Source organism: Plecotus auritus (genome assembly GCF_963455305.1).
Source record: "Plecotus auritus genome assembly, chromosome: 7".
NCBI lineage: Eukaryota > Metazoa > Chordata > Mammalia > Chiroptera > Vespertilionidae > Plecotus > Plecotus auritus.
Window position 1 is genome coordinate 82,846,768 of NC_137774.1, and position 14,061 is coordinate 82,860,828.

Here is a 14,061-nt window from a genome sequence, read left to right on the forward strand (position 1 = left end):
TCACCACAGCCTCTGGAGTTAGGTTTTATGATAAGCTCCATCTTACAGATATGGAAACCGAGGCTCAGAGAGGTGAAGGAATCTGCCTCAAGTCACACAGCAAAAAAGTGGCAGAGCTAGGATTTGAATCCATGCTTGATTGCATACTATGTTCTTCTGCCTTCCAGATAAGCTTGATGGGCTTGTCAGAAGCTCAGTGGAGTATTTGCAATGAATGAACTGATCCTTTTAGGCACCTAGCACATAATAAACATTCAAAATGGGACCCAAATCAACTGCACCGCACAATCAGAACAAATCTCACACACACCGTTGAGAAGGCAGATGCAAGGAGGACATACTGTGTGATTCTTGTTTATAAGAGGTTCAAAACCAGGGAAAACTGATGATGAGACAACATGACTGGAAGGGTGGGACAAGAGGGGGAGAGCAGGCTGATGTTCTGTCTTAATCTGAGCCCCAGCTGCCTGGGTGTGGGCACTCTGTGAAAATTCCTCCGGCTGCACGGCCACAGGTGTGTGCGTCTTTTCTGGACATAAAGTACACGTCCATGAAAAATTTTGGTTTCCTTTCCTTTCCTTTTCCTTTCTATCTTTAATTGTGGTAAATACATAGAACATAAAATTTACCACCTTAATCATTTAGTTATACAGTTCAGTAGTACCAAGCACATCTATATTACTTCCTAATCTATAACAAGTTTTTGAACGGTAGCTGATTATTCTCAAGAGGGCTGGGAGAAGTGTTTTATTTATTCCTAGCAGAATGACGACTAAGTAGGCTCTTTCTTTCCTTTTTTAGGTTAAGACTCTTTTGCTTCCTTTTTTTATTGAATTTATTGGGTTCTTTCTAATTGCAATGTTGGTGAGCTGCCTTGCAAGTAAGGAAAAACAGCAAAAAATACAACTGAAAAATAAAAGGACACAGGAATCCCCACGGCCAGGAAGCCTGTCTAATCCAGGATTAAAAAAACACAAACAAGATCAAGTGCAAAGAGTCGGTCTCTGTCCAAAAAAGGAGAGAGAGCATCTGGCTAGCTTCCCAGGGCTTTCATGCCTGTGACAGTTACGATGTGTGACATCTGCTTTGGTCACAGGAAAAGAAGGAAAAGGAAAGAGGAGCTTGGCTTCGCCCTAGCAATGCGTTTCCCAGAGTGTGCTCTGTGGAACCCCAATCCCTTGGAATATTTGGGGTGGGGTGGGATTTAGGGAGATTGAGACACTCTTCAAAAAAAAATAAAAAAACAGTCTGTGGTCAAATCCATTTGAAAAGTGCTCCATGTTCCCTCCCCCTCACTGAGGGGCAGAACACTTACCAGGACATCCCAGGTCCCAGAGAAAAAAAACTACTTCACTCCTTTGAACCCAGAGCTCCCCAAAACATTTGGCCACAGACCTCTTTTCCCACTAAACACTGATGAAATCCCACAGATTTGCCCTTGAGGAAATTCAGCGAGCAAATGAATAGTACAATATTAGTCAGCATCGCTGCTACAATTTATTGAGTGCCAGCTTTATCGCATTGAACCCCCGGAGAGTTACCATTACCTGACTTACAGATGAGGAAACAGGCACAGAGAGGTTAAGTAAGTTGCCCACAGTGGCACAGCTAGATATGGCGAAATCCCATAAAAAATGTATTTTCAAAGTGATCTCTCTTGCTTTGTCCACCTTCTTGGAAACGTGCAGAGGACTGAAGGAAATCCAGGCACACATGTAACACAGCCTGGATCAGACTTGGCAACTTGAGGGCTCCGAATAACTTGGTTTTATTGTTCTAAGGACTTGCCTCAGCATGCATGCAGAATCTTGAGTTGGGGACACCCCGGCAGAAAGGGTCAGGTCAGGCACGCGGTAAGGCCTTGTGGGATGAAAAGTAGCTTTGCCAAATGGCAGCAGACCGAAAATACAGTCCTGGGGAAGAATTCTCCCATGCTGAGGGGAAGCAGAACCTGGCCTGCTGCTTCCTGCGGTGGTCTTTAATTTAGAGCAGGGTTTTCCATTTCAAGACTATTGGTTGACATTGGGGCTAGATAACCCTTCTGGTGGGGATGGGAGCTGTCCTGTGCATTGCAGCATCTCTGGCCCTCCACCCACTAGCTGATAGCAGCATACCCTTCCCTGCTCATGACAACCAGAAATGTCTCCAGACGTCGTCAGGTGTCCCCTGGGGGGCAAAACTGTCCCCAGTGAGAACCACTGCGCTGGAGTAAAAAGACGGGCTCTCTTGGGAAAGACAATTAAAGCTGAGGACAGTCGCTACTTAGTCAACACCAGCCTGGAACGTCAGCTGCGGACGGTCACCTCAGATCAGACAGAGACAGCTCCCACCTAGGTGGGCAAACCTGCAGGAGGACCCCAGCACCCCGTTTCTTCCTCTCCAAGCCCTCCTTCTCCTTGCCTCCCCTACCCACGTCTTGCATCAGCTCCGAGGGCTGAAAGGACACCTCCAGGATTATGACCCAGGACTAATGAATACGAAGTACAGCTCGTGATCAAGGGCTGCCCAACGAAAGCAAAGGACTCTGTCACTGCTGGCGGTAGCAATGCCTGGCACCGCTGAGTGTGTCAGCCCCGGCTTCCTTACCAACAACACCTGGCTTCACTCTGAGCGCAAACAAGCTGTTCGTTAGCCTCAGGGTTACAAGTCCCAGCTCTGCTCCAATCTCGCTGGGTGACTCTGAGCAAGTCACTCTCCCTCTCTGTGACTTATATTTTTCATTTGGGAGGGAAAAGGGGGTGGGGGGGTGCTGGCCTAGCTCTAACATTTTATGGTATCTGTGATTCTAGATCAAAGCATTGAAATTGGACCAATTGAGAATGGTCAACTGCTTTAGCTTGTTTTAACATCCATTTTATTTTCCCCAGAGGACCTTAGGGGTAAAGGGCTTTCTCCTTTTGCTTCTGCGTTAATGAAAAGTGAATAAAATACTCCAGAGCCCAAAGAGTGTAGGATTTGCACATCATCATGCCTGGTCAACAGCTTCCCTCAGGATTTTACTGCCAAGCCACTGGTGCAAGATTTTGGACACAGATTCAAATGCCTCCAGGGTCAGGTAAGCAATGCAGAGTGACCCCAGGCTAGGGCTGGCTGGGTAGAGCCCTCTCACCCTCTCCAAAGAGCGTGGCAGCTCGACTTCCACTCCTGTCACCCAGCAAGGATGTGGGCCCTGTATGCCAGACTTTCAATAGACCTGAAGTCTGAATTTAGGTTCAATATACAGTGAAATCACGGCACATTGTAAATGTCACACAGGCAAAATAAAAGCCTCTGGGCCTGATCTAGGATACAACCCGCCAGCCGGAAGGGCCTGTGAAGTGGAGAAATTGGTTCAGGGTCTGCCCCTGGTGTGGGAGGAGCCAAGCGCGCAGAGGGAGCAGGAGAGGGACTGGACTCCCTAGATGCACCCATTCTCGGGGCCCCAAATTGTCCCTGCGAGGCAGCTAGAACTCTTCTACTCATGGGGTATCAGTCAAGGAATTTTATTATATACTAGAGGCCCAGTGCACAAAATTTGTGCACGGGGGTGGGGGGTCACTCAGCCCGGCCTGCACCCTCTCAAATCTGGGACCCCTCGGGGGATGTCTGACTGCCGGTTTAGGATCAGGCCTAAACCGGCAGTCGGACATCTCTCTCACAATCCAGGACCGCTGGCTCCTAACCACTCAACTGCCTGCCTGCCTGATTGCCCCTAACCACTCTGCCTGCCTGCCTGATCACCCCTAACCCCTCTGCCTGCCAGCCTGATCACCCCTAAGAGCCTCTGCCTGCCAGCCTGATCACCCCTAAACGCCCTTCCCTGATAGCCTTATCACCCCTAACTGCCCTCCCCTGCTGGCCTGATCGCCCCTAACCGCCTCTGCCTCGGCCCCCGTCACCTCCTTCCGGCTTTGTGGAGGACCGGACGACCGGAAAATGTCTAATTGACCCGGTCTAATTAGCATATTACCCTTTTATTAGTATAGACTAGAGGCCAGATGCACAAAATTTGTGCAAGAGCTTTGGCCCCAGCCCCCGCCTGCTGCCGCCATGGCTGGGGCCTTTGCCACAGCCTGCACCTGCTGCAGCTTTGTCCAGAAGGATGGATGTCCAGAAGGACGTCCGGTCTAATTAGCATATTATGCTTTTATTATAGATATCATCTCTTCCTGTCTCATAAGTGTCCAGCGAGGTGGGCATTATTTATTATTCCTAAAATACTACCAAGGTCCAGAGGAAGTAAACTAAAGGCCTTTGCTTGCAAAAGCTGGAGCTAGGATTTGAACCCAAATCTGTCTGAACCCAATCTCCTCTTAGCAGAAAATGTCTCCTCTGCTCCATGGCCTCACACCACAGCCCCTTCCCCACCAACCATATCCCCCATCTTCCAAGATCATCTCCCCTGTCCTGCCAAGGAAACCTGACCTCACCTTATAGGAAAAAGGTGAGTGGTGAACCTGCCACTTCAATGTCACCTTATACCATCTGTCTAACTCATTTGCATACTGTTTTTAAAGTAACTACAGAAGGAAGTTATTTTAATTAGTAAAGCTAAATTATTTTTTCCTCCCTACAAAGAGAGCATGGTTAGCAAGAGACATGGTAACTCTTATGGAGGATGCTTTGGTGATAGAGAGAACTGATCATTTCTGGCCCTAAAGCCCCGTTGTATTTTGTGTCTTACACTCTGGCACAGCACAGCTTAGAAATCAATGTACAGTCTTATATGTGACCATCAGAAGTTTACATTTACAATGTCCTTGGAGGCTGCTTCAGCAATATCTATCCATTTTAAATGTGCCTGGTCTTTAACTTAGCAATTGCATTTCTGGGAATTTATCCTACAGATACACTTATATAATTAGACAAAAATAGATACACAGGATGTTCCCTGGAGTCCTGTTTATAAGAAAAGGGGGGGGGGTGAAACTGGTATGTTTCAATAAGGGGTTATCTCAGTAAGATGCTATACTTCCATACAACGGAGGGTCATGCGGTCCATAAAAAGAAAACCCCCAAAATGTGCTGATATAGGAAGATGTCAAAAATATGTAATTATATAGACCAAAGCTTAATTTATGGAATGCCAATATTTGTGTGTAAAAGGAAGATTTAACAGAGAAAAGTTTTAGAAGAAGCACAAGAATACATTAACCATGACATCTAGAGATGGCAGGTGGGGGGAAGGGGGGAGGCAGGGGAAAAGGCATTCCATGTGGAGAGTGGGGAATGGCATGACCCTGGTGGCCTCGGACACTGGCTCCTGAGTTCCTGTGTCACTGGCTGCTGCTGCGCCAGCGGAGGGGAGGAAGCCCATGCCTGCACAAGTGAGCAGGTGACGAGCCCCATGGTCCTTAGGGACTTTGATGAGGACTGTTCCTCCCGAGCCCCTGCATCGCTGACGTAAGTCAGAGATACCCGCCTTCCTCCTGCAGATGCAACAGGCAGCACTAGCTCCTTCCTGCGTCTTCTGATCCCACAGGAAAGTTCTTTCAGATTCCTGCTTGGCCTTCTCCCAACTTGTTTCCTCCACCGTGTGACCATGGTTAAATGTGCTTTAAGGTCGGGGATGGAGGGAGGAGACCTCAGAGAGCAGAAGAGCCACTGGGAAAGCCAGATAGGCTTCTTCCACTCACAGGTGGAAGCTCTCATAGGGTGCCACGGCCGCCGAAAACCAATCTCGAATGGGCCAATGTAGCTGGAACTGTCATGCTCCTGACGCAGGAGAAAGTGTGGCTATACTAAAACAGAACATTCAACCACCACCTTTGGCTCCAATAAGGATTGGGTTTAAGAAGAGATTACACAAAAGGAAAATTGGGAGCATTTCTTCTTTATGGATAGACCACACAACAGGCTTCCTGCTTCTGCCAAGTACCAGCTGTGCCACAGTGAGCAAGATCCTTCAAGTCTCTGGTCATGTGTGCTATAAATAACCATCCGCTCACGTTGTCCAGGGGCCAGGCACGGAGCTCAGCCCTTCATGGGCATTATGCCATTTAATCCTCCCAACAGGGTAATAATCACTTAGGCTCTGGAATTAGAAAGAGCTCCCTTTGTCAAATTCTGTCATCCTCATTAGCTAGTTATCTTGAGCAAGGTATTCACACTCCATGGTTATAAAACAGCACCCATTTTACAGATAGGAAAACTGAGGTTTGAAAAGGCCAGTGTGGAGGATTTTTAGTTTTGCTTGTGACAGTCTAGGATTCCACAGGATTTAAAATTGGACTTGGTTTTCCAGAAAAATCTAATATATACCTGTGAGAATTACATGGGTGTGCCAAAGCTCAATATCCACCTGCTTGGATCCATTGTACTGAGGAAAGGAGACAACAGCCTGCCCCCCAAAAATGAAACTTCAAAATAAGAGAGTAGGAAAAACGGATTCCCCTTTCCTCCCAATGCCTTCTCCTCTGGGCTCCTCCACTTGGTCCTGAATGGGAAGGACAAGGGCAGAGAAATCCCCAGAGTCCCAACCAACAAAGCTGCAAGACGAGGCTAATTTGCGAGGGGGCTGGGGATGGCCTCATGGAAAATGCTACCATAAATGGGCATGTTCTCCTCAATCTCAGCCCTCGCACAGAAATGTAATGATAACAAGTACCTTGTAGGGAATAACACGTCTATTTCAGACACAAAAATAAAAAAACATGGTGTATACAAGGCGGGCCCCCGAAGCTTCTCGGGGAAGACCCAGCTAGTTCATGTTTGGACTCTTGGGATGATAGCCCACCTAAGGTCACCGGGCTAGTTGATTACCACGACACCGAGGGACAAACGGTGCCTTTTATTTTAAATTCACAAAAGGTCAGTTTATGTTTTCTTCAAAGAGAAGATGATAAACATTTGCCTTCTTGGAAACATTTGGTCCCACAAGAAACCCGACTCGGACAAAGGTTTTGTTCATGATAAAGAAAAAAAAGATGGTGAGGTCCAGGGTATAGAGTTGGCATCAGACAGACCCAGGAATGGGATCTACCACTTGCTAGCTGTGTCATACCGGGCAAGTTACTGAACCTCTCTGAGCTGCCTTGTATACTAATCAGGCATCAGAATGCCTCCCTTACAAGGTGGTTGCGATAATTAAATGAGATACATCAAGTCAAACACTGTTACAGTGCCTGGCACGTAAGTGCTCCATCAGTGGTAGCGACTTCAGTGGGAAAGCTGCAAAAGAAGACTGCTTTTCCTCCCACAGATATCCAGCACCCTGTTTTATAAATGCCATCTAATGACTTCAAGCTCCCTCTCCATAAAAATTCTACAACGGGAGCTTTCAGGAATCCAAACAAACCAAGAAGACTGCACCAAACAGAACAAAACTATGCAAGGCAGTTCGCTAACAGCCGGCCTGTCTTCCCTTTGCCAAACCCTGGCCAGTTTGCAATTTAGTCTATCAGTTCTTAGACTAATCGCTCCCTGTCTTGGGTTTCTAAATATTTTCTTTTATTTCTTGACAAATATGGCTTTAAATGGTGCCTTTCCTCGAGCAGCAAAATCCCCACCAACTGTTCTCTGTGCAGGGAGAAAACTCAAAACAAGCAGTAGCCATACATTTCTTTTGCCCGTTTGTGAGGCATGAGAGTCTGCTCTGCAGAAAGTCCCAGTGCAATCCTATTTAATGCACCTGCAGGTCATGGAGGCAAAAGTGGACTTTGGCAGCGGTCTGGGCATTAGAGGCCCTGGGATCAACCTGGATGAATTTTTTAAAATTTGGAGGAAGGGGATCTGGAAGAAAACTGGGCTATAATAAATGAACTGGATCATAACCAGCCTATTTCTCCCGGGTTATCAACAAGCACAGCTGCTGGATTGATGATAAAATACTGCCCTCTCTGGGAGTATGTGCCCATGTGTTTTTAACTGAGTTAATGCCTCATCAGCAGAACCAAGCAGTGCTTCCAAACCCAGGTGAAGTGACACTTGGCGTGACTATGTGATAGGAATGGCCCTTCAGGGACGTCCGCACTCTTTTTGTGCCTAGAATAAATGTTAGAAGCCTGGCCGACGAGGCTGGACCTCTGAGATTTGTAAGGAAGCACAACTCCCAGATTTGCTTCATAACAAGAATCATCTGGGACCCTTTTTACTTTCTAAGTTTTTCTGGAGATTCTAGTGTCACTGGAGGTGGGCCCAGGCATGGTCTGTTGTCCTTCATAAGTACCTCCAAAGTGCTACTTATCATTGCCGGTTTGGGGAAAATCTAAGGTGATGGAGCAGAGAGAAATAAAAATTGTGAACTCCCACCCTCTCACCATAGTCCTGAAGAGGAGGGCAATGGATACGCCTTACTGCTCCCCAGCCCCTGGATGCCCTGGAGGACCCTTAAAGCCCCGACTCAATTTCCCTTCCCCCCACCAGGCCACACTACTTACAGATCTCCCACTGGGGGATGACGGAGAAGAAACTGGATGGAGAGCTCAGATCTGGCACACCTCCCAGGCAGGGGCGTCCAAATCTCCCAGCTCGCCCAAGACGCCTCTCTTTATAGGCCCCGAGCTGCCCGCGGATGGGAAGGGGGAGGCCGCCCAGGAGGGCGGAGTGGGGGAGGGTCCCGCACTGCTCCCTCCGCAGCGCCCCCTGCAGGGTCGGAGAAGCGGGCTTTTGGTCCAGGTTCTTGGGCGCACCTGGGACGGACGCGCAGGGGCCACGGGGGAGGCTCCTAGCAAGGGCACCCGCTGAAACGTTCGAGCAGGTGTCTCACCCCCGGATCCTGGTCAGTCACCGAGACTCCGGGTCCCTAGAGAAAGGGGTGGAGTGGCCAAGGTCTAAGGGGGATAATTGAGAATTGCTTCCCTGATTCAGTTTCAGCCTAAGTGGCTCTAACCGCTACCCCACCCCGGGGGGTCGAGCTGATAGTCTCCGCCCCACTCCCCATTTTATTCGCCTCCCGCTGTCTGGAAAGGGAGCCGGCCGTGTTGCCTAAAGGGTAGAAAAGGGGATTTTTTTTTTTTTTAACTTTGCAAAGTGCAAGGCAGGAGCCTCCGGACTGCTGGGAGTTGTGCGGGAAGGGGAAGTTTTTACTTTTCCCAACTTGCCATCCCCACCTCCACCCACAAGAAAAAGAAATCCCACTGTAGTCAGTTGAGGCCCCGGGGTGCTCCATTCTCTGCCTCCGTGACCTCAGGCAAGTCAATTCCCTCCTCTGAGCCGTGTCCTCAGCGAAAACGTGTGTGATAATTACATACTGTAATTTGCAAGGTGCACGTCAGGATCCAAAGAGAATGCGAGAATGCGGATGGGGCCCCGCCCTCGCAGATGCTCCTATCCCTCCCAAGAAATTCTTGCAGATTCTTGCCTAAAATTTTACTCCCTGTCTCTCTCCCCCTTAGTACCTCTACCAATCCCATATCTATTTCTCCCCTCCCTCCCGCTCTCCATCTCATTGTCTGAAACTGTATCTCTCCATCACTGTTTCTGTCTTCTGCCTTGTCACTGTGTGTAGAGCTCTGTCACTCTGTCCATCACTGTCTTACTGTCTCTCATATGCCTCACTCTGTCTCTGGTCTCGGTATCTCTCCCGCAGGTCTCACTGTCTCTGGGTCTCACCCGTAGGCATCACTCTGTCTCTCCTGTATGTCTCACTCTCTCTGATCTCTGTGTCTCTGGCTCTAGTCTCTCTCCCTCTGCCCGGCTCTCCGTCTTCCCCTGTCTCTCTCCCTCTGTCACACGCACGCACACAGGCCATAAAAGGAAGCCCAGGCGGTGGGCTGGCCCCGCGCCAGGCCGGGGACCCGCAGGCAGCCCGGACGCCCCGCTCCCGCTCGGCACGGACTCCGAGGTTCCCGGTCCAGCTGGTCCTCCCTCCCGGAGTGCGGCGGCGGGCGGCGAGCGGCGGGCGCTGGGCGGGAGACAACCCAAAAAGGGCAGGCGCGGGCTCCTTCCTGCGGAATTCCCAGCGCCGCATACCAGCCCGGGGCTGCCCGCTCCCCCTGACTAAATATGGTGCCGAGCGGCCTCTGGAGCGGCGGGTAGCGCGGGAGGGGCTGCAGATGAGAGTTCTGAGAGTTCTGCATCGCAGACCCTCTTGGTCCCTTCCCCATCCTCTCAGTCATGCTCACCCGGTACTCACCCCTCAAAACACTCAAGACCCCCCGTGGCCCCTGGCAGCACTTGGTGGGGTGGGAAGGAGACCCGTCTGCTTGACGCAGAGCCCCAGGCCCACGCGGGTCGCAGCTACTTCCAGAGGGATTGGGGAGAGGGTTAAAGAAGTTGAACACCCTTGTGAGGCTCTGTGCTTGACATATGCCCCGTCTTATTCCACAAACCCTCCCCAGCTAAACAGGTCAGGTAATGGTGGGGGGGGGGGCTTTATAAATACCCCCATTTTGCAGGTGAGAAAACTGAGGTCCCAGAGGAGTGGCGCAGCTCTCACTGGGACTGGAGCCCACCATTGCCATGATTCACCTCCAGAGAGATTCTAAAGGGAAATGCCCAGAAGAGTCGAGTTTGAATCTGCCAGTGCCATTTTCTAGCTGCGACCTTCAGCAAGGAACTTGAACCCTGTGTCTGTTTCCCTACCTGTAAAATGGGAAGGACATCAGCTGTTCCTGGCTATTTGTAAACAGTCCTTGAGATGACCAGGTAAAATGAACACATTACCTTGCTTCCCCTTAGTTGCTATTGTTCTCAACAAACCTGAAACCGAGTGGCACCAGGCCTTGGGAACATAGTGAGAGCCTGTCCTGCCCACAGTGTTTGCCTACAGGCTTCCAGTCCCTCTTGGTCCCTTCCTCATCCTGCCAGCATCCAGCTCACCTGGTCTTCACCCCCCAAAACACCCAAGCCTAGCCCCCTGCCCACAAAGGGCCTAAATCAAAGAGTCAAGAGGCAGTATTCAGCTGGCTGGGGGAAGTGAGGGGTAAGGTTCTTCAGAAAATGATGAATGGGCCGAAACCGGTTTGGCTCAGTGGATAGAGCGTCAGCCTGCGGACTGAAGGGTCCCAGGTTCGATTCCGGTCAAGGGCATGTACCTTGGTTGCGGGCACATCCCCAGTGAGGGGTGTGCAGGAGGCAGCTGATCGATGTTTCTCTCTCATCGATGTTTCTGACTCTCTATCTCTCTCCCTTCCTCTCTGTAAAAAATCAATAAAATATATTTAAAAAAAGAAAAAAAAAAAAAAGAAAATGATGAATGGGCTGCTTCCCCACGTGCTTTTTAATATCTAGGGCTAGGCTGTAAAAGGAATGGAAATTGTCCCTGAGTGAGCACAGAAATGCTGTGAGCAGAGAAGAAAGGAAGGAGGAACTAAATTGATCACTACCCTCCGTTTGCAAAGATAATCCAGAGCAGGCTGTCAGAATCAAACTTGCTGGCCTCATGGTATGAAGTGGCATTTTTCCCAGAGGCATTTCAAAGGGATTGCATTTGATTCTTTAAAGAAATTGGTAACCAAACACTGAATTCAACTGCATTATCTCACTTAATCTTTATAACAACCCTATCAAGTAGGTACTTTAAAAAATCCCCCACATTCCTATTTTGCTGTTGAGAAAACAGGTTTGGTGATTTAACTAGCTAAGGCAGCACAGCTAGTTAGTGGTGGAGCAGGAATTCAAACGCCATCTGTCAGATGCAAAGTCTGAGGTTTTTAACTCATGATCTGCTAACCACCAGCGGGGCAACTTCAGGATGGTCAGTGAACCTCTCTGCGCCTGTTTTCTGGGAAATGCTAGAGGTACTCTGGAACAGTATGTGCACATAACAGTCATTCAGTAAGTATCTGTCCAACACAGCAGCTCAGATGTTTGGATTTTCAAAAGTGCATTGTTATCCCTGGCTTAACAGTTGGTTGGAGCATCACCCCATACATCAAAGGGTTTTGGGTTCAATTCCTGGTCAGAGTACATACCTATGTTGCAGGTTTCACCCCCAGTACAGGAGGCAACTGATCAATGTTTCTCTCTCACATTGATATTTCTGTCCCCCGCCCCCTCTCTAAAAATCAATGAACATATCCTCAGGTAAGGATTTTTTTTTAAGTGCATTTTTATAATAATAATTAAATCAGATACCTCCATTTTATTTTTCATAGCTCAAAAATCCAGCTATTTTAAGATTGAGGGGAACAAAAAAGTTACCTTTTTTAAAATGTTATTTCGACTGAGCACTGTCAGGTATGGTTCCTTGGCGTGTCTTTTCTGTGAGGTGCCATGTCATGGGACTTTCCATGAACTCATGAAACAAGATGGCAGAGGAGAAATTTTTCTCTTGGAGTCTTTTTACCAAATAGCTTTGTATTTGCCACTGGCTTAAAAAAGCTTCAAAGTATCAATCCCCTCTAGTTTTCAATATTTTCTCTCTATATATATATAATATATATATTATTGATTTCAGAGAGGAAGGGAAAGGAAGAGCGAGAGAGAAACATCAATGATGAGAGGGAATCATTGATCGGCTGCCTCCTGCACGCCCCCTACTGGGGATCGAATCTGCAACCCGGCCATGTGCCCTTGACAGGAATCAAACCCAGGACCCTTGAGTCTGCAGGCCAACACTCCATCCACTGAGCCAAACCAGCCAGGGCTAGTTTTTAATATTTTCAAAGATTGGACCCAAGCATGATTTACTCCTGCATGTGCTTCACAATGTAATCATTTAAAAGTGTATCAGCACTCAAGTCATCCAGCTCAAGATCTACACACAACTCTGCCTCCTTGTGAATAAAGGGGCCTCATTCCTCACCAAGAGAGCTGTTCAGCACCTTCTCTCTTGCACAAAAGCACTTTTGTTTCACACATGACAGCCCCCATGCTTCTCCAGGTACAAGGCTACCTCACACAGTAACCTGCAATGCTCTTTCCTTCCTCACCAATTTTCAATGCTGGTGTCCTAGTAACTCCAGATTCTCTACCTCTATCAGGAAGGGTCCTAAGATCCTCAGTGAAAGTAGTTTTACAGTTTCTTACAAAACTCAAGATAGTCTTACCAAATGACCCAGCAAATTATGTTCCTTAGAATTTATCCAATGAGTTGGAAACTTATGTCCATACTAAAACCTGCACACAGAGGTTAACAGCAGCTTTCTTCATAATTGCCCAAACTTGGAAACAATCAAGATGTCCTTCAGTAGGTGGATGGACAAACTGTAGTATGTTCAGATGATGGAGTATCATTTGGCACTAAAAATAAATGAGCTAGCGAACCATGGAAAGACATGGAGGGATCTAAAATGCATAGGATTACGTGAAAGAAGCCAGTCCAAAAAGGCTCCATATTGTATGATTCCAAACATATGACATTTTAGAAAAGGCAAAACTATGGAGACCATAAAAAGATCAGTGGTTGTCAGGAGTTGGAAGGAAAGGAAGTATGAATAGGCAGAACGAAGAGATTTTTAGGGCAATGAAATTACTCATAATAGTGGATACATGTCATTATACATTTGTTCAAACCCATAAAATGTACACCACCACGAGTGAACACTGATGTAAACTATAGATTTTGGGTAATGATGTGTCAATGTAGGTTGATAATTTAAGAAATATACCCTTCTGGTAGAGGATGTTGATGGGGGAAGCTATACATATCGGGAAAAGGGGGGAGGGGGACGGAGAGGGGGGAACCCAGGTATATGAGAAATCTATATCTTCCTTTCAATTTTGCTGTGAATCTAAAAAAGTCTATTTCTTTAAAAAAGGTAGTTTCACCTCTTTCATTTTAAAAATAATTTTAAAAAGGCCATGCAATCCTTGCAGAAGTTATTACAAAAATAAAATACCAAGTGGCTGGGAAGCATTGTCCCAAATGCCTTTAAAGGCATAGTCTCACAAATATTAATCCTTCATGTACACTTGGCTTTAGGTTAAAAGAACACATCAGATTTTACATAATCATACAGGCATGTGAGTCATATACAAATGTGTTCTTGCACATAATTATAAACCTATTAGTTTATTCTATGCAAACATATATACTAAGCTTAAATTTATCATCTTCAAAAGCCATTCGGCTCCTGCTTTGATTGCCCAAGTTTTAAATTTCCCCTTTTCCTAAATCCCTCTTTAGTCCCAATCTGCATACTATTTTTGTGTAAATTCAACATTTCTCCTGCATTTCTGGAACATAACAGCTCCCAA

The 14,061-nt window shown here is 47.5% G+C and overlaps 1 protein-coding gene across 1 annotated transcript in view; it reads right to left on the reverse strand.

Moving 5' to 3' along the window:
• MYH11 (myosin heavy chain 11) overlaps positions 1–8,438 on the reverse strand; it is a 122,821-nt gene extending 114,383 nt beyond the window's left edge. The window contains exon 1 of the mRNA XM_080681648.1: positions 8,358–8,438. The gene's annotated coding sequence lies outside the window, so the exon portion shown is untranslated. The remainder of the gene's footprint in view (positions 1–8,357) is intronic.
• Between the last annotated feature and the right edge of the window lie 5,623 nt (positions 8,439–14,061).